Source organism: Amblyraja radiata, chromosome 8 (genome assembly GCF_010909765.2).
Source record: "Amblyraja radiata isolate CabotCenter1 chromosome 8, sAmbRad1.1.pri, whole genome shotgun sequence".
Classification (NCBI taxonomy): Eukaryota; Metazoa; Chordata; class Chondrichthyes; order Rajiformes; family Rajidae; genus Amblyraja; species Amblyraja radiata.
This window is the reverse complement of record NC_045963.1, coordinates 9,855,655-9,876,806: the sequence shown is the minus strand read 5'-3', so window position 1 is coordinate 9,876,806 and position 21,152 is coordinate 9,855,655. Positions and strand designations below refer to the sequence as shown.

Genomic DNA, 21,152 nt, shown 5'->3' with positions numbered 1-21,152 from the left:
CCGTGCTGCCGTGTTGATAGACACAACAAGCTGGAGCAACTCAGTAGGTCAGGCAGCATCTCTGGAGAAAATGAATAGTTGACGTTTTGGGTCGAGACCCTTCTTCAGACCTGAATCGTCCCCTATTCCTTTTCTCCAGTGTTGCTGTCTGACCCGCTGAGTTATTCCAGCTTGTTGGGTCTATCTTCAGTTTAAACCAGCATCTGCTGTTCCTTCCTACACTGTGCATTTGTGTTGTTGACTCTCCAGTTCTGTAGACTTTCATCTCAGCCCTTCTGCAAGATCCTTAATGAATCTACTTGATTGAAGTGTGGGATATCTATATGTAGGCTGAGATATCCGCAGGAAGTATAACTGCGAATGATGATGACGATGATGGGTATATTATCCCTTTCTAACTGTGAACCAAAGGGACTGCGTAGCCATTTGATAGTGGGAATCCTTTGAAAGTAAGAAGTGTATTATTAAATCTCAAATACTTGGTCCTCACAGTAAAGATAACTGTAGAATACCTTTTTTTTCTATGTAAAGTATCATGGATATGGTTAGCTGTACGCACGCTTGTCACAGGCCTCTCCATTACCAAGGATTAAAACTTGCAGAAACAATTAGTTATGCTTGCCGCAGCTAACTGCAATTGAGATTCAACGTTCTCTGGGGATTTGGAATTGACTACTAAGACCAGCTTACTTTTGTTTAGTTCAGAGATACAACGCAGAAACAGCCCTTCGGCACACCGAGTCCGCACCGACCAGCGATCCCCGCTCACTAACGCTATCCTACACACACTAGGGACAAGGTACAATTATATCAAGCCAATTAGCCTACAAACCTGCATCTTTGGAGAGTGGGAGGAAACCGGAGCTCCCGTTGAAAACCCACGTAGGTCACGGAGAGAACGTACAAACTCCGTACAGACAGCACCCGTGGTCGGGATCGAACCTGGGTCCCTGCCGGTGTAAGGCAGCAACTCTTCCGCTGTGCCAACGTGTCACCCTAATGCCCCTGTCCCACTTAGGAAACCTGAACGGAAACCTCTGGAGACTTTGCGCCCCACCCAAGGTTTCCGTGTAGCAATGTAACAAAATTTTGAGATTTTTAAAATCAAGTCTGCAATTTATCCCATCAGATAAAGCACAAAAATAAGTTTAATTTGACACCTAATTCACTTTCATATCTTCAGTATTAAAAAAGTTATGGCCATTTTCATACTCGGAAATTAGCATCTTCCCTATTGATTTTCCATTGACAAAAGCTGTGATCGAGGACAGTGAAATGGCCATAACTTCCTTAAAAATTAAGAGAACTGAAATAAATTTTCAGTTATTATAGATTGAAGCATTCTGAAACAAATATGAAACAATCTTACTTGGATGACCTGAAATTAAAGCATATAATTAGTTAGTTACCCAATTGTAGCTAATTCCAAACTTCAATTACTAGATCTAAACATCTATCCATTTCTTAAGAAAAGATTAACATTTTTAAATAGCCTACATGTCCAAATAACAATCACAAAGAATTCACAATAAAACATGATTTTTAAATCTGATTTACATTAATTTATAGGCCAAATGGAAGGAATTTAGTGTTCAATTGCTGTAAATTAATGGCCATTTAAATCAGCTTTCGAGTGGGATCCTGTGGAACTCTGTGGAACGCGCTGGTTTAGATCGTTCCCATTGCGGTGAATTTGTACCCCAAATGCCCAGAAAAATACTGCGGGATTTAATGTGGCTACTCGCAACATAAAACTTTGTATAAAGGGATCTTAAGAAGCCCTTTTTAATGTAAAAATAAACAACCTACCTTCCATTGTCCCCTGTATGAGATCCGTCCTGTTGTCGGTGGTCGCGGGTTTAGAGGATAATTTTTAACCTACTATAACAATTAAATTAACCAATTATATATTAAAAATAGCTCCAGCAAAGGAATCTCCCAGCGATTTTTCGTCAGCAACTAAGTAGGCTGAACAACCTCGATTTGAATAGCTTAGGGAAAATCGCGTTTTAAACCCGCCCCCCTCTCAACGGTGCCAAAATGGCACACACGGGCTTGGACAGATCTGCAGCGACGCTTAAGGTAGGTTTTGCAACATACCTATTCCGTGTGGTTCCTGGAGGTTCCCGGAGGATTTTGTCAGTCTCCCTACCTGCTTCCACTACCTGCAACCTCCGGCAACCACCTGCAACCTCCGGGATCCGCACGGAAACGTTGGGTGGGGCGCAAAGTCTCCAGAGGTTCCCGTTCAGGTTTCCTAAGTGGGACAGGGGCATAACTCTTTCAGTTCTTTGTGCACTGAGTCTGTGGAGATATAAAAAAGGAAGTGGCAATCTGGTGCGAATAACGGTGAAGGAATGTCATGTTGGGAAGAGCATGGCAGATGTAGGGAGAAGTGAAAAGCAAGGGAGCACATTGCATCTTGTTGGAACAAGTGATGAAGAGAGAAATGGAATGAGTGTGTTTCATTTAGATTAACCTTTAAATGACATTTAACACTTTTAACTATTCATGATGAGGTTCCCTGACAGGAAAGTCATTGTATTGAAGAAGACTACTTGATTGTCTAAAAGTCAGCTCTTTCTATGCAGGGTTCGATACTTAATTGAGATTTCAACTGTCAGTGTCACTTTGACACAGTTTCTCACCATGTGGGCATAAGGTTCCTACAGATCTGCGCACAAAATCAGGGCATCATGTCGATGCAATACTGAGAAAGATGCAGTATATCAAAAGCAGCAATATATGGGGGTCTAATCTGGAATTGTCAGGTGGATGTAGAAGGTCACAGTAGAACTAGGAGCAATCTTGACATACTGGACAAAAAACCTTCTCTACACATCTCATCATTCGCTTGGGCAGCTTACAGCCCAGTGGTATGAATGTTGAACTCACTCACTTCAGGTAGCCCCGCCATTCCCTCTCTCTCTATCTATCTCTCCCCCACCCAAGTCGCATCAGCTTTTCATTTTCCGCCTACAAGCAGCCTGTTTACTTTATCCTCGTTACTTTTTCTGCATATCTTTCATTCACTCTTGACTTGACTTGACTTGTTTTTTATCTCTGCACATCACTGTCTATATCTCTCGTTTCCCTTATCCCTAACGTCTGAAGAAGGGTTTCGACCCGAAACGTCACCCATTCCTTCTCTCCAGAGATGCTGCCTGTCCCGCTGAGTTACTCCAGCTTTTTGTGTCTATCTTTGGTTTAAACCAGCATCTGCAGTTCCTTCCTACACAAAGACCTTCTCTTGACCTGCTCAATCATTTGTCTAGGAAGGAACTGCAGGTGCTGGCTTAAACTAAAGATAGACACAAAAAGTTGGAGTAATTCAGCGGGACAGGCAGCATCTCTGGAGAGAAGGAATGGTTGACGTTTCGGGGTGAGACCCTTCTTCATTTGACTGATCTTTGCATTACTCATGGTGATATACTTGATGAATTTGCTCATCAGCATTATAATGGCTGTGCATCAGGAGTTCTGTGAGACAACCCAGGATCATGAACACACTATATTTAGAAGTGAAATTCCTTTCTTTCCAGACTAGCGGCGCAGCTGGTAGCGCTGCTGCTTCACATTGCCAGTCCAGAGACCGGGTTTGATCCTGCTTTCTGTGTGGAGTTTGTCTGTTCTTCCTCTGACCAACTGGGTTTCCTCCGGGGTGCTCCGGTTTCCTCCCACATCCCAATGATGCGCTGGTTTGTAAGATGTTGGGGGAATCCAGAACCAGGGGCCACTCTTTAAGAATTAGGGGTAGGCCATTCAGAAACATTTTCACCCAAAGATTTGGCAGTGGAGGCCAATTCTCTGGGTGCTTTCTCTGGGAGCGAGTTAGATGGAGCTCTTAAAGACAGTGGAGTCAGGGGATATGGGGAGAAGGCAGGAACGGGGTACTGAATGTGGATGATCAGCAATTATTATATTAAATGGCGGTGCTGACTCAAAGGGCCGAATGGCCTATTCCTGCACTGATTGTCATTTGTCTAGTGTCTATTGTCTATTATCAGTGGCGCAGCTGGTAGAGCTGCTGCTTCATAGTGCCAGAGACCGGGTTTGATCCTGCTTTCTGTGTGGAGTTTGTCTGTTCTTCCTGTGACCAACTGGGATTCCTTCGGGTGCTCCGGTTTCCTCCCACATCCCAAAGATGTGCGGGTTTGCAGATAAAATTTGCCTCCATAAATTGCCCCTAGTGTGTAGGAAGTGGATGCAAAAGCGGGATAGTGTAGAACTAGTTAAACAGGTGATCAATGGTCGGCGTGGACTCGGTCGACCAAAGGACCTGCTTCCATTGAATCAATCAATCAATTTCAGTATGGCTTTCATTTTTACATTAAAAAAAAACCAGATATGATATGCTCTTCATGCTTTAACTTATATATGTGGTTGCAATTCTGTTTCATTGTATCTTTCATCATGACATTTCTTAGTTTCACTTCAGAGCCTGAAGCAGTAGCCTGTCCCTTATATGTGGCCAAACATTTCCTGGCTCCATCTATTTAAACAGGGAATGTGAATAGCCTTGATGCATGGTAAATATAATGTATTGACTGGATGGTACTATGAATGTAAAGAGAGCCATGTACCACTTGTATTTTCTGTACGGTACATGTTTTTTTATGATAAACTATATTTGAAATTAAATCATAATTTCACTATTCATTTTGTGTACTGTTATCTGTTGGACTGTTATTTTTAGAATATTTTGCAATAATAACTTGAAGTGCAACAGTTTTTCAAAGAACTTTTTTGAAATTCATTCCCTCTGTCAGGAACCATTGAGCAACAATTGTGTTTGGGCTCCTGCTGTCGCAGTACTCTTGTCGGAGACAGGAGAAGAACTTCTTCAAAGTAGGCATACCTTGAGGAAATTTCACAGTGGAACAGGCGACATGTGTAGGAAGGAACTGCAGATGCTGGGTTAAACTGACGGCAGACACGGAAAGCTGGAGTAACTCAGGGGGTCAGACAGCATCTCTGGAGAAAAGGAATAGGTGACATTTCGTGTCGAGACCCTTCTTCAGACTGACAGTCAGGGGAAATGACAGTGGGAAGAAAATTATTATTATTATTAAATCGTTGAAAATATTAGCGACGCAGTGGTGCTGGTTTCTGACGGGCACGGTGCCTTACAATGTGATGTACGACAGTGATCGAAACTTCCACTGAAGTGTGGATGGCCGTTGGCTCGCTAGGAGCTCATCCGCCCTTTGACAGGTCTTGTTTTTGGTCCTGCTGGAGGTCCACAGCCCCCTCCTCATCTGGCAAACCAGGTGGGGGAGACGGTTTAGTCGCCGATTATCCGACCATGGAGCAGGCAGCACGGGATTACATGGTACCCGTGTCGGGGGGAACTCCCCCTGACTTGACAAAGAAAAATTTCAAAACAAGTATAAATTAATAGTACAAACAACTATATTGGCCTTCTCCTGGCAGCTATATTCTCCCATTTCTCATTTCCCATTTTGGATCAACACTGCTGTGGTGATTTGTCCCGCACTTAAAACCAAGACCTGGCATTGGTACTGATATTGGTGCAGAAGGTCCATTCCAATATTTATATATCATTTTGCTCCTTATCCACTGACCTAGATTTAGTATATTCAGACATACTTCAATGCCATGCAATGACTAACATATCCTGTCACCCCCCCCCCCACCCCCCATCTCCAAAGCAATAACGAGGAACTTGCTAGATCACTCTGAACATTAGCATTCCACTCAAGCTTTTCAGCACCGGTCAAGATGGTTTGGAGAGAAATTAAAGAAACCTCCGTGGCACCTGGCAACTTCCGTTTTTGGGGAATTTTGACATTTGAAGATAGCATTACTGTTAGGTCCTCCAACTGAATAAATTAGTAACTTCTTTCTTAACAACCGGTGGTAAAAAGAGGCGCAGAATTCTTTCAACTGCTGGTCTGTGTTTTTTTTAAATGTTTTTTACAATTGAATTTGACAGTCCTGAGCTGAGAACATGTAAAATGTGGATAATGACAGACAACTGGAAATCAGATACAATAACCTCCACCAGGAAAAGGTTAATAAATCATAGGTTCTCCCTCAAATGATAAACAATTTGATCTCCTGATAGTTCAGAGCAAAGTAAAATTGCTTGCTGAGCTAACAATGTCATTATGCTGTTGTTGATGCTGATTGATGATACTGTATGTGTTATGTACATGACTGTGTGGCACCGATAGACAGGCCATCTTCTGATGAAAATGGTCAAGCCTTCCTATTGTTTAAGCATTGCAGCAACACGAAGACTGTGCATTTCATGTGAACTATCCACTCACTGTATGTTTGTACTGTTCAAGAAATACTCTGCAAATTCTACAGATTACTTGAACAAACAGAAGTTTCTGATCATCATAATTTCTTCTAACAATCTGGCTAGTTATAATAAAGTGCAATGGGCATGCATTAGAACAATCAAATTGTACAATGCATGATAACAGCATTTGAAAAATAAGTGTTCGGCACGGACTTGAAGGGCCGAGATGGCCTGTTTCTGTGCTGTAATTGTTATATGGTTATATGGTTGTTATATGATTGGATTCAACTGATTTAATGGACAAGCATTTTAACATAATCATGCAGCAATGTTTAAGAAGATTCATAAACCAAATTGAAAGATGAGCAGGTATAGGTCAATTAAGTTAATTCCACCTTTCTTAGCTGAGCTTTTACATGGTGCCACATTTCTGCATCACCATATTGTTTCATTGCCTTGCCTGCCTTACAAACAGTTGTTCTAACTTTTGACCATACTAAACATCATGGAGAAGTCCAGATATCCATGGCACTCTGCATTAAGACTATTTTAACTCATCTCAGTCCTAAATAACAGATCCTCCGATAGGGAGACCATGATTCTTACTTCCAGTCACAACAGCCAAGGGAAATAATTTCACACCTTGCCTGTCAAAGCCTTCTAAAATGTTCAACATTTTGCTGTGTTCACCTTTAGTTCCGAAGAACGTAAGCCATTCTGCTGAATGTTTCCCCACAGAAGATCCCTCTAATCCCACGAGTCATCCCAGCAAATCTTTGTTGTACTTAAGTATATCCTTCTTTCATGGCATCAATTACGTACAGTACTCCAGCCTAAATAATTCCAGAAAGAATCTCTTACTCTTATACTCATAAGGTCATGTGATAGGAGCAGAATTAGGCCATTCGGCCCATCAAGTCAACTCTGCCAGTTAATCATGGCTGATCTACCTCTCCCTCCCAATCCCATTCACCTGCCTTCTACCCATAACCCCTGACACCCATACTAATCAAAAATCTATCTAACTCTACCTTAAAAATATCCATTGACTTGGCCTCCCCAGCATTCTGTGGCAAAGAAGTCCACGGATTCACCACCCTCTGACTAAAGACTTAAGACTTACCTTTCTGGCACCAAAATAGCTACAGTCAGCCATCTTCAAATTGGCCTGGTTATTCCTGCTCACTATTTTCTGTTTGTGGCCGAATACTCCATTGATGCTATTTTTTTACTTGTAACAGCCTCTTGCATGAAATATTATCAAATTCCTGCTGAAAATCTAGGTCTGCTACGTACTACTTCCACTGATGTGCCTGCATCTTCCAAATTTGTCAGAGCAGATTTCCTCCTGACTCTGCCCGATTGTTTTTGTAGTTTTCTGGCGCTTCAGCCCATTTTTATAGTTTGCACTATTTTCCTTATTTTCCAGGGCGGCGTGGTGGCGCAATGGTAGAGTTGCTGCCTCACAGCGCTCACAGCGCTGGAGACCCGGTTCAATCCTGACTACGGATACTGACTGTATGGAGTTTGTACGGTCTCCCCGTGACCGCGTGGGTTTTCTCTGAGATCTTCGGTTTCCTCCCACACTCCAAAGACGTACAGGTTTGTATGTTAATTGGCTTGGTTATAAATGTAAATTGTCCCTAGTGTGTGTAGAATAGTGTTAAAGTGCGAGGATCGCTGGTCGGGGCACACTCGGTGGGCCGAAGGGCCTGTTTCTGCACTGTATCTCTAAACTAAACGAATTATGTTGTTAAGCAGCTCCCGATTTAATTTTTTCCTTCTTTTTGAAACAGTGGGCTTACATTTATTACTTGACGGTGTACAGGAACCATTCAATAAGTCAGGGATTTCTGGAAAATCACAAGCAATGCAGCCTCCATCTCTGTACCAAACTTATAAAACCCCAGGCTGTAGGCCATCAGCTCTGGGTGATATGTAGAATTTGAATCCCATTAATTTCCCCAGTGTTTTATCTTTACTGATATTAAATAGTTTAAGTTCCTGACTCTCATTATAAAGTTGGGTTTCCATCACTGCTGGTTAGTTACTTGTTATATATACAATAAAAACAGATTATAAATATTCATTCCAGGTCCCTATCATTTCCTATTTCCCATTGTAATATTTTCTATCTATCTCAAGGGAACTATGAATAGTTGTGTTAACCTTTTCATTTTTACATATTTGCAAAGCTCTTACAATATCCAATATAACAACCAATGCCCTCTACAAATAGTTCGACATATTGTAATGTTTTACCAGCAGCGTTATGAGATGGTTTGACCACTGATCGGAACAACAGTACGATAACACAACAGACTCCACAAATTCAATGCACACCTTTTACTATTGTTTTGTTCTGTTATCTTTCTGCAGAGAATCCCCTAACCTCAACCCTTGCATCGCTGAATAAAATGACCTCATACGCCCACATTTATAAGTGCAATTATATGAGCATTTATAAAAGCTCATATAATTTTTTTTAATTTATTGCTTTTATTTAAAAAAATCATGTTCAAGATATTGGTATTTGTTGTCCTTCCCTAATTGTTCTGAGTAAATGCTTAGGATGGACTTACCCAGAACAACCAATAGTCCAATAGGTCACTTCAGCAGGTATTAACGATCAGTTATGTTTCTCTGGGGTCATCTATAGGGCGGGCTCTGGTAGACCAGATCACTGATATCTATAATTCATGTCAGTGAACTTTTGTGTGAGGACCCCCAAAAAACTTCATGGTCACTTTTACTAATACAGTAACCCTTCACAATAATGGTCCAAACGTAGACAAGGCAATTGTTTCACTGGCCACCTTTGCTCAAGTCCTCCTGGATCCACCTGATCTCCAAGTTGCCAAACACTTTAATTCCCCTTCCCATTCCCACTCTGACCTTTCTGTCCTGGGCCTCCTCCATTGTCAGAGTGAGGCCCAGCGCAAATTGGAGGAACAGCAACATATTCCGTTTGGGCAGCTTACACACACAGCGGTATGAATGTTGATCTCTAACTTCAAGTAGTCCTTGAATCCCTTCTCTCTCCATCCCTTCCCCACCCAAGTCATGAGCTTCAAAGTCATCTTGCTGAGTCTCATTGTCTGTAACTCGTTTTCACCTAGCACACAGCTAACAATGGCCTGCTTCCTGTGTCACCGTTACTTTTTTGCATATATTTCATTCATTTGTTCTATGTCTCTCTATATCACTGTCTATATCTCTTGTTAACCTTTCCCCTAACTCTCGGTCTGAAGGGGGGTCTCGACCCGAAACGTCACCCATTCCTTTTCTCCAGACATACTGCCAGACCCGCTGAGTTACTCCAGCTTTTTGTGTCTATCTTCTGTATATAAAGGATTTTGTTATCGCGGACAGAGGCTCCCTGTTGCACTGGCCCCCACTTCCGCCAGGTTGCCCACTGAGCTGGGATCATTTGGCATGCTTCTGGTTGTGGGAATGGAGAGAGCGAGCAGCACGAAGATGGCATATGTACCGGGCCCGTCCCTGACGCACCACATGTGGGGCCGGGGGCTCTGAAGTAGGGTTGCCAACTGTCCCGTATTAGCCGGGCCACCCCGTATATTGGGCTAAATTGGTTTGTCCCATACGGGACCGCCCTTGTCCCATATTTGACTGCTACTATGCAGGTCGAGTGGACTGTCGGGTTGGAAAGCCACGTCCGGCACCGCCTCACCCGTGCAGCCCATGGAGTGCAGCAGCAGCGCCTCGCCCGTGGCCCCGTCGGTTCGCAGCCCGGCCAGCTGTCCAACCATCGGACCTTTGCTTACCTCCGACACCACCACCCCTCCTTCTCATGGCCGATCATCGGTTCATGAGTTGCCTGCGGTGCCCGGGCCAAAAACTACTCAGCTGGCCCGCCGGCTGGGCTTTGTGTGCAGTCCAGCACCTGGGCCAACTCATCATTCACCCAGCAACGGCCAGTGAGTCGGTCAACGAATTGCTGTCATGAATTCGTACTGTATTTTGACCTTTTTGTCCCTTATTTGGGAATGAGAAAGTTGGCAACCCTAGCCTGTGAATTCCCACTTGTCCAACCCCCCTCACTCGCCAACGCCATGTTTCTTCCCTCCCGACCTTGGGTTAAACTCCCCCCACACTCGGTTATAGAGGAGAATCAACTATAGCGGACACTGACCCCCTCTCCATGTTCTGTTACTGCGAGGGTTTATTGTTTATCTATAGTCTAGTTTTCTGCTCTATGTTTTTATTCCAATTCAATTTCTCAAATTACCAAGTGGAACTTTTGTTCTCTGCATTTTCAATCGAGCCCTTTAGGTTATTAGTCTTCAGATACAACAGCCACACTGCTGCACCAAATACATTCAGATCCTTGTTTCCAGGAATTCAACTTGTAGTTGTATTATATTGTGAGAGCTGACACATGATTTTGCATAGAGTCATAGTGATACCGGCCCAACATGTCTCAGCTACACTAAGTCCCACCTGCCTGCGTTTGCTTCATATCCCTCCAAACCTGTCCTATCCACGTACCTGTCTAGCTGTTTCTTAAATGTTGGGATAGCCCAGCCTCAACTACCTTCTCTGGCAGCTTGATCCGTGCACCCACCACCCTTTGTGTGAAAAGGTTACCCCTCAGATTCCTATTAAATCTTTTCCTCTTCACCTGAAACATATGTCCGCTGGTCCTCGATTCACCTACATGTGGTGTCAGAATACAATCCTAATATTGGACGATAGTAACTACTCAGTTAGACTGCAAGTAAATCTGAGATTCAGCAGCATTTGGCAAAGGGAACCAGGGCATTCGGATCAGTTTTTTTAGATAAATAAGTCGCAGCTGACAAAAACACAGTGTGTCTTTGTATCCAATGCAAATTTTCAAAGGAGATGATTGATTGAGACAATGATTGCTTTCCATTAATCATTCATGTTAATAATGATCAAGTTCTCAAATTCATTTAAGAGCACTGTAATCCGAGTGCCTCTGGATTTGTACTATATTTATTATCTCAGTGAACTCCATTTAATGTGTCAAGAGATTCTAATTGCATAGACTGGTTAAGACTATTTGGGTTATTATTAAGGAACCTTTTTCTAATATTAAATTTGTGTTTATTGCTATTAATTGTTTAACGGCTCCCCTTTGGAAAAGAGCATGATCTCAATCTAGGGAAGATGCTATTTGAAAATGTCCCTCCTAATACTGTTAATTGGGTACTCTTAGACCTCTTACGAGGCTAATTTAGATATAGATTGAACAGAAACAGCTCTGTCTTCTTGATTTAGCAGCAATCAAGATTCCAATTTTACTCTGTTTTCTCAGCCAGCATTAATGAATCTAAAACTAATATTCATTGTTTGATTAAACATACCTACCCTGGCATTTACTTAACCTTTGTCTTATGTACAGGACTGAATCAGACCAAATCCTACCCTTAATTAATATCCTTTCTTTAACTCTGTTTATTGAAATCTATGCATGCTATTCTCTCCACTGGATAAAACATACTGTTGTATCAAACAGGGCTTTTGATTTGCTGTGAAATATTTGCTGAGTTTATTCCATAGGATTCATCTCAAAAATGATTTAACATTTTAATTCTGGTGAGGCTACACTTATTATGAGCTTGATCCAGTTTTAAACTGTTGGATATTTTTTCACGGAAATTTGCCAACTAATCAATAGTCGGTAACATTATTCTAGTTTAGTTTAGTTTAGAGATGCAACGCAAAAAAAGGCCCTTCGGCCCACCGAGTCCGCACCTACCAGCAATCCCCACACATTAACACTATCCTACACACATTATGGACAATTATGTTATACCAAGCCAATTAACCAGTGTGGGAGAAAGCCGAAGATCGCGGTCACGGGGAGAACGGACAAACTCTGCAGAGACAGCACCCAAAATCGGGATCGAACCCGGGTCTCTGGCGCTGCAAGCGCTGTAAGGCTGCAACTCTCCTGCTACGCCACCATGCTGCCCAACCTCTTAATTTTCTTCATTATCATATTCAGAATGGAATACTGGAATGCAATTCAAAAGCATATAAATAAATAGTGATGGATGAGATCTGACTAAACGAATATAGGCATGTGGAAAAAAAGTTATGTTATTGCAAAAATCATATTTTGAAAAGGTGGATATGATAAAATAATTCTAGTCTATGCTGATCTGCATTAGAGTCAATTGGCATAAACTTTGTATTAATATTCTAAGATTGCAAGACAAATAACAGATTTTGGCTTAGCTGGTATAGTTTTGCATTTCAGCAGCTGCATGTGGAATATGAATTTGGAGCCTGCCCACATTGCTTGGGTTTGCTGAGGCAAATGAAAATTGTTTTCATATAGAAATTTCAATAGACAATAGGATACACTGAAATGTCTCTCACTGTTGCAACGTTCAACTTTTAACTATTCTGCTATTCTCTTGTTAATAGCTAATAGTTTTAGCCCGAACACAGCAATTTCCCCAAAATGAGCACTCTTTATTATGCCAACTTAAGTTGGAAAGAAAGAGTGGACCGTAGGATAATATGAAAGGTGTTGCATAAATGGAAGTCATTTTTTTTTACATTTCCATAAGCAATGTTAAAAGGAATCAAAATCCTTCGGTCTGGCCGCTCACAGATTACATCTGTACACATGCGTAACTCTTAAATATGCATTGTCAGAAAAAGTATGTTTCTGGGCAAACTGCTGACATTCACCAAGTATTTTGTCATGTGTCTCCAGTAATTCCTATAGTTCAGATCTGAATGAACTGCTGATTGTAAACCGATCTATTTTTGTTATGCTTTTAGTATTAAACTCAATCCTAAATTGTACTTCAAGCAATAAGCCACTGCGACAGCGCCCCCTCTCTCTCGGATGCCACTCTGATCCATATCACTGGCAGACAGGCCAGGAGAGGCCAAACCCCAGCATCATTGGTAACAGTCAGCTGATATTGGTTTGGCCCCCTGATCCTTGTCAGCTCACTCTCTTTAAAGCCCAGGCATTCCGGCCAGTGAGGAGAAGGGGAAAGGGGAGAGTGGGGAGAAAGGGGAAAGTGGGGAGAAAGAGGAAAGTGGGGAGAAAGAGGAAAGTGGGGAGAAAGAGGAAAGTGGGGAACCTCCCTGCCAGTCATGTTCCCCTATTGCAAAACTTGAGTTAGACTGAGCCACTGGCACAAACCCAAGACCACCATCATCACCGTGTGGTGAACACTGGGCTGCCGGGAAGAAGCCCTAAATAGCCAGCTCCTCTCCTGAGGCTTGGACTGAGTGGTGGGGGGAAAGCCTGAGACGCCAACGCCTCTTCCTTCCCACGGACCACGAGGGGCTGTGGCCACACACAGAAGCAAAGACTTAGCTGCCAGGATAACCCAGAAACGGCTAGGCCACCTCTTTCAACCTTAAAGCTGAGCCGCAAGGGTAAACCTGAGACCGCCAGCTCCTCCTCCTGAGGCAAGGGCAAACTCCAGGGAGATGCCTGAGATTGCCACGGCTCTTCCATCAAAGACCAGGACTAGGTACCGGAAAAACTCCGAGACCTCCAACTCCACCGCACATGTGCCCTGATGGTGAGGGACAGCGGCCTGGACTTGCAGTCTTGGACTTTCTTACTGTTGTAAATAAAAGTGATCACGTGCGTTCGTCCTACTGCGATTGTCGGCGTGGTCACCGCCAAACCTGGCCAAAGCCCTGGCACCACGCCTCTAATTGTATGGTCTCTACATTTTAAGTGATCAATTGGTAAAAAGGTCAAAAGTAAAGTTCTGCAGGATTTCTAGCAGCTTGTTGTTACTGAGGGGGTTATCTGTGCGCTGTCATTAGCACACCACTTAAGACATTGGCTCATTGATGAGATTGTTAGCTAAAAACTTAGCAACCTTATGCTTGAGAGTTTATTTAAGATTGGGAATATTACCTTAAGGTTTTCTATTTAGATAATAAATAATTAATATGTGTACCGAAAGATAGCTTTTGTTACTGTACTCTTCGGAAATATAAATATTTATCAACTTGCAGGCTTCTGACCAGCTTATGATTGTATGATTATGCAGTTAATGCAGGTATTTTATTTAAACTAGCCCTGACTCCTTTGTTTAGGTTGGAGATACAGCGTGGAAACAGGCCCTTCGACCCACCGAGTACACACCAACCAGCGATCCCCACACATTAACACTATCTTACACACAATAGGGACAATTTACACTTATATCAAGCCAATTAACCTACAAACTTCTAAGTCTTTGGAGTGTGGAAGGAAACCGAAGATCTTGAAGAAAAGTCACGGGAAGAACGTACAAACTCTGTAAAGACAGCACCTTTAGTCAAGATCGAACCCGGGTCTTTGGTGCTGCTAGTGATGTAAGGCAGTAACTCTACCATTGCACCACCGTGCCACCCTTCTAAAGGGTAGATTTTGTAATCGAGATGGAGACACCAGGAATTGCAGATGCTGCTTAACAAAAAAAGATATTAAGTACTGGAGTGCACTTCAGCAGAACATGCAAAGGTGATGTTTTGGATCAGGAACCTTCCTCAGACTGGTTCTGTGGGGTAAGAGAAGGCAGAAACAATGTCCGCCAGGGCTGGTAGATGCAAAATGCTGGAGTAATCAGCGGGACAGGCAGCATCTCTGGAGAGAAGGAATGGGTGACGTTTCGGGTCGAGACCCTTCTGGGCAGTCGTGTTTGTGGCTTTTGGGAAGGCGATATAAGTGCGGGGCTGATAAGCTTTAGAAACATAGAAAATAGGTGCAGGAGTAGGCCATTTGGCCCTTCGAGCCTGCACCGCCATTCAATATGATCATGGCTGATCATCCAACTCAGTATCCTGTACCTGCCTTCTCTCCATACCCCCTGATCCCTTTAGCCACAAGGGCCACATCTAACTCCCTCTTAAATATAGCCAATGAACTGGCCTCAACTACTTTCTGTGGCAGAGAATTCCACAGATTCACCACTCTCTTTGTGAAAAAAAAAATTCTCATCTCGGTCCTGAAAGATTTCCCCCTTATCCTTAAACTGTGGCCCCTTGTTCTGGACTTCCCCAACATCGGGAACAATCTTCTTGCATCTAGCATGTCCAACCCCTTAAGAATTTTGTAAGTTTCTATAAGATCCCCCCTCAATCTTCTAAGTACAAGCCGAGTCTATCCAGTCTTTCTTCATATGAAAGTCTTGCCATCCCAGGAATCAATCTGGTGAACCTTCTCTGTACTCCCTCTATGGCAAGAATGTCTTTCCTCAGATTAGGAGACCAAAACTGTACGCAATACTCCAGGTGTGGTCTCACCAAGGGCCTGTACAACTGCAGTAGAACCTCCCTGCTCCTATACTCAAATCCTTTTGTTATGAATTAAGCAATGAATTAAGCAATATGCTATGAATGCTATAGGTTGGAGTCTGTGGAGGGAAGATCATATGAGGTGATGAGATCAGTAATGATCTGGGAGATGATGACCTGGTATTTGTCCATAGGGTCCTGATCGATTTGACTAAGTGTGTGATAACTGGGGGCTGGCCTTAGCATGGTAGAGGTCATCCAGCCTGGCTACAATGGCACCTTCATTGTCAGCGGGTTTGATAACAATGTTGGGATTGTTACTGAGCGAGTGGAGGGCTGTGTGTTCAGAGGTGGTGGCATTGGAGTGAGTAAGGGGAGTTGAGGAGACAATACAGTTGATGTCGCATAGGCAGTTGGAAATAAAGAGGTCCAGAGAGTTTAAGTGTGTAGGAAGGAACTGCAAATGCTGGTTTACACTGAAGATAGACACAAAATGCTGGGGTAACTCAGTGGAACAGGCAGCATCTCTGAGTAGAAAGATTAGGTGTTGTTTTGGGTCGAGACCCTTCTGAGGCCGGCAGAGGAATACATGAGGAGAAACGGAAATGTTGGGGATGGGAGCAGGAGTCATCAGTGGGATGCGAGGAATCTGAAGAAAGGTCCTAACCCAAAACATCACCTCTCTCTGTTCTCTATAGATGTGGCCTGACCTGCTGAGTTAGTCCAGAACATTGTGGGGTTTTTGATAGAGATACTGGCTTGTCAACAACTTGATTGTCCCCCTGGCTCAAGGATGATGGAAACTTGTTCGTTCATTAGAAGACAGTCAAGAAACCAAATAAATATTTATTTCTTAATAGAAAAGATGAACTATGAACAATTCAGTTTGCAGTTCAAAGAACCACAGTGTACGTTGCTCATTTCTTACTGTTGCCTACCATTCGAAATCTTGGGAAACCTCTTTTATAGTCCCAACAAGAAATATAACTGGACAGAACATATTAACGCAGCCATAAGTTTGGTCAAACCATTATATTTTTACACCAAACCTGCCCCAATTAGTTAAATCAAACTAAGTTCTACATAACCATGTGTGTGTGTGTGTGTGTGTGTATTATTTATACACACACATAGACATAATGTTTCAAAGATTTCTAAATAATTTCTTTAAAGATCTATATTTTGAATTTAAATTCATTATTGAAGTGTTGCGTTCAATGAAAATCTGTCACTACAAGCCACATCTAATGTGTGTGCACAGTACCTGTCCCTGTTGAATATCACACCGCAGAGTTAATTACCTTTGCAGCCCACTACCTCTTTCCCATCAACATTTCCCCAAAATACCATTGTTAATGAGAACTTGACCTCCTATCTATTTTAGGTGAACTGGATTACAGCACGATATCTCCAGTTTAGCCATAACTTATTCCTATATTCATTCCGATTCTAAACTTAGCATTAGAACTAGATTTTAAGATGGTATTTAAGGGAAGTAGCAACTTAGGAGCTGAGAGAGAAGGCCAATCCCATGACAACCATGTCCACATCCTTAAACTGCTGTCTGTCCCACCCTCATATATGGGTAATATGTGGCCCATTCCCTACGAATGCCACTGTGGCTTACGTTTAGTTTAGTTTAGTTTCGTATTTATTGTCACGTGTACCGAGGCACAGTGAAAAGCTTTTGTCGTGTGCTATCCAGTCAGCAAAAAGACATTACATGATTACAATCGAGTCATTTACAGTGTATAGATACATGATAAGGAAATAACGTTTAGTGCAAGGTAAGGCTAGAAAAGTCCAATCAAGTATAGTCCGAGGGTCACCAAACAGGTAGATTGTAGTTCAGCATTGCTCTCTAGATATGGTAGGATGATTCAGTTGCCTGATAACATGAAGGTGTACCTATCCAATAATTTTAATAATTAGATTTGTTTTTCAATTATTATTGCAATAAACTCCAAATGATGAACTGCAGAGTTTATAGTTTCTGCAAAATGTTCCTACAATTTCCCAAAATTAGTGAATGGGACAGAAGGGGCTTTAGTACGAGCACCATTTTTTTTCCTCATTTATTCCTCCTCAGGATGCCAATTGCTGCATTTATTGTCCATTCCTAATGGCTCTGCTCTGAGGAGACACCTAAGGTTCAAGTTCACCGGGGGATCAGGAGTCATCCATGCAACAGACTGCGAAACTGTGGCAAATTTCCTCCCCTGAAGGAAATTTAGTGAACCAGATGGGGTTTTACGACAATTCAGTAGTTTCACAGTTACTGTTGCTGAGACAAGGTTTTTTAAAACATTTTATGTAATTACTTGAGTTTAAATTCCCCAGCTGCCATGGTGGGATTCAAACTTACAATATGTTCCTGGATCAATGGTCCAGAACTCTTGATGCCAATTCAATAACTTATTCACACTACTACCATACCCGGAAGCTTTGATGGTTTGAACGTTTTAATGTTCTTTAATGATTCTCCTTATCAATTATAAACTGAAAGCTGGTAAAGAGGGCTTAGGAAAGCAACTGGGTTCACGAGCAAAGCTTCAGAGGGGCTTAGTTATCAGCACAGTCCCACTGCAAATATAGTTCTTACTCTTGTACACATAAGCAAACTTCTATTTTCTTTTTAATTAAGGAAGCAGTTCATTGTTATCGCAGATGAAAAGGAAACATCAATTCATTCGGCTCAGTCATGTTCTACTACACAAATCTTTTGGTAATTATTTTTTAATTGAATCCTTTGAACAGAAAGGCCTGATGCAGATGCTCACAATCCCTCAATCCCACGTCACTAACAATACCAGAGGAAATAGGTGCTCTTTAATGCACAGTCGCTTCGTGCAGCATGTTTTTTTCTTTTCAAGAAAAAGAGAAATGAAAGCTAAAAATGAGCGTCCTCACTTAAAACACTTATTAAAATTGTGCTATGTGATGATAATAACATTCGTATGAAATTCCTTGGCCCACTATTTTAATGAAATCAATCACCCATTTAAAATAAATGGAGCAGTAGCTCTGTAAAAATAATGGACGGATAAATGTTATGCCTTTGCATTAATGTGCTTGTTATTCATACCATACAGTGTGATTTCAACCCCCTTTGGTATAATAGGTATAGGTACATACCAAGAGTAAAGTATCAGTGGTTCTGAGTCTAATGTTTCCTCTGATACGCTTACAGTATTGCCATTTGCCGAGGTAATTAGCTTCACGGATTCTTGCTGCCCGTGCTTCTTTAAGAGGTGATTTCACATGTCTGAGCACAGATAGTGACTTGTGGTGGACTATTCCACCACCAGAAGCATCACAAACATGTTATTTCAACCTACAACCAGTTTCCACTCCGTCTTCATTTTATTCAGGTCTTCACATGAACCTTTTGACTTAGGAAACCATAGCTTTATTTTTTATCAATGAAAAAACGCAGCAAAGCCTTGTTATTAGGGAGATCCTTATTTTTGTTTGTGAATACAATTTTCTTTATCAATTAAAATCGCCAGATATGCAGAATTTGAAAGACATTGCCTTTTTGTTTGCAGTCATATCTCAGAGAGTGACAATAGGCAGTTGACAATGCAGCATGATATTCTAAAAACATTTGGTTTCTGATTCATTTATTTTGTTGCTGGCATCTCGCACACATTAGTGACTCTTGGGCACTATCTGGATACATGTGGGAAAATATATTTATCTGCAATACTTTCAATGAGTAACTGAAAAACAAAATTAAGGAAGATGTTGATTTCTGCCACTGGTGCCAAAGAGATAGGCAGCAGATCACCAGCAAGCATGAGCCAATTTGAAGCCTGCAATTCATTTTCACCCTGCCAACAACTTCTTACCCGACTGCGAGTGCCCTATCATAACATGGCAGTAGGCAGAGACGGAGCTGACTAGCACTTACAGCCTGCAAAGCAGAACTATATCCAAGACATGAAAGGTAGACACAAAATCAACGGGACAGGCAGCATCTCTGGGGAGAAGGAATGGGTGACGTTTCAGGTCGAGACCCTTCTTCAGACTCTCCTCAAATATACCCAAGCCATCTCAGGTGGGCCTGAAGTTCTTTAGGGGGCTTGTTCTTTAAGGCCTCAGAGAGTTAGAAATAGCTTTCAGGGCCAATGGAATCAAGGGGTATGGGGAGAAAGCAGGAACGGGGTACTGATTCTGGATGATCAGCCATGATCATATTGAATGGCCGTGCAGGCTGGAAGGGCCGAATGGCCTCCCACTGCACCTACTTTCTATGTTTCCATGTTTCATTATCTCAGCCTATCTCTGAACTCCTTATCATTCCCTTTATTACTATAAGTTAAGAAGACCCAAGAGTACTCCTGGCTGCTCTTCCATTCCCCATGTTCCATAACACTAAGACCATCCAAACTCTGCTGCCTTCATTTGATTTTTGCCGTGGTCCTGTCCACCTGTCACCTCAGTGCTCACTGACCTAACTTTGCTCCCAGTTAAACGACCCCTCAATTTTAAAATGCTCACCCTATGACAAATCCCTCCACACCCTTACCCCATCTTCTCTGTGTAACCTCCCATTCCACATGGACGGCATGGGTAGCACAATGGTGCAGCGGTAGAGTTGTTGCCTTACAGCACCAGAGACCCAGGTTCGATCCTGACTACGGGTGCTGTATGGAGTTTGTACATTCTCTACGTGACAGGCGTGAGTTTTCCCCAGGAGCTCTAGTTTCCTTCCACACACAAAGACGTGCAGGTTTGAAGGTTAATTGGCTTCAGCAAAAATTGTGAATTGTCCCTAGCGTGTGTAGGATAGTGGTAATGCGCAGGGATCGCTAGTCGGCACGCACTAAGGGGGCCGAAGGGCCTGTTTCTACACATCTCTAAACTAAACTAAACTAAACACACTCTGAGACACCTGCTTTTAATGTTCTGGCCTCTTGCTTATCCACAAGCTGAAATGATCCATCAATGTTTACTGTGCTTTCATCTGCCAAGCACTTACATTTTGGTATTCCATATCAGAGTATCTGGTTCTCTCTTCCTCTCATTTCGATTTTGAGATGCTCTTCATTTGATCTAAGAGTTCATTGTGAGATTCAGTCAAATTTTGATAGTTCCCTTGTTAAAAGTCTTGGAATATTCTAGTTCTGTAAATATATTACAGATAATTATTCATGGGTGGCATGGTGGCGCAGCGGTAGAGTTGCTGCCTTACAGGCCGTAGGGCCTGTTTCCACCCTGTATCTCTAAACTAAACTAGAAACTAACAAAAAAATAATAATTAGCAGATTATAGAATGATTGTTTGCAGATTACAAACTATCCATCTTGTGAGGGACAGGCAGTATCTCTGGAGAGAAGGAATGGGTGACATTTTGGACCGAGACCCTGAAGACCCATTCCTTCTCTCCAGAGATATTGCCTGATCCGCTGAGTAGCCCCAGTATTTCGTGTCTATCTTCGATTTAAACCAGCATCTGCATTCCTTCCTACACATATCGACCTAGTGAGCTTCTGAAAGATCTGCACAAAACCAATCCAAGAACAATAACCAGAGCAAGAAATTAAACTATCAATATTATTAATATTCAGATGATACAGCGATTGTGGCATGTGTAAGGAACGGGCAGGAGGAGGAATACAGG

General features: G+C 42.3%; 1 long non-coding RNA gene across 1 annotated transcript; it reads left to right on the top strand.

The window, feature by feature from the left end:
- Positions 1-4,170: 4,170 nt before the first annotated feature.
- On the top strand, positions 4,171-20,752 carry LOC116975734. Its single transcript, XR_004412730.1, has 3 exons — positions 4,171-4,265; positions 12,500-12,502; positions 20,733-20,752. It is a non-coding gene; the product is annotated as an uncharacterized LOC116975734 (long non-coding RNA).
- Positions 20,753-21,152: the final 400 nt, after the last annotated feature.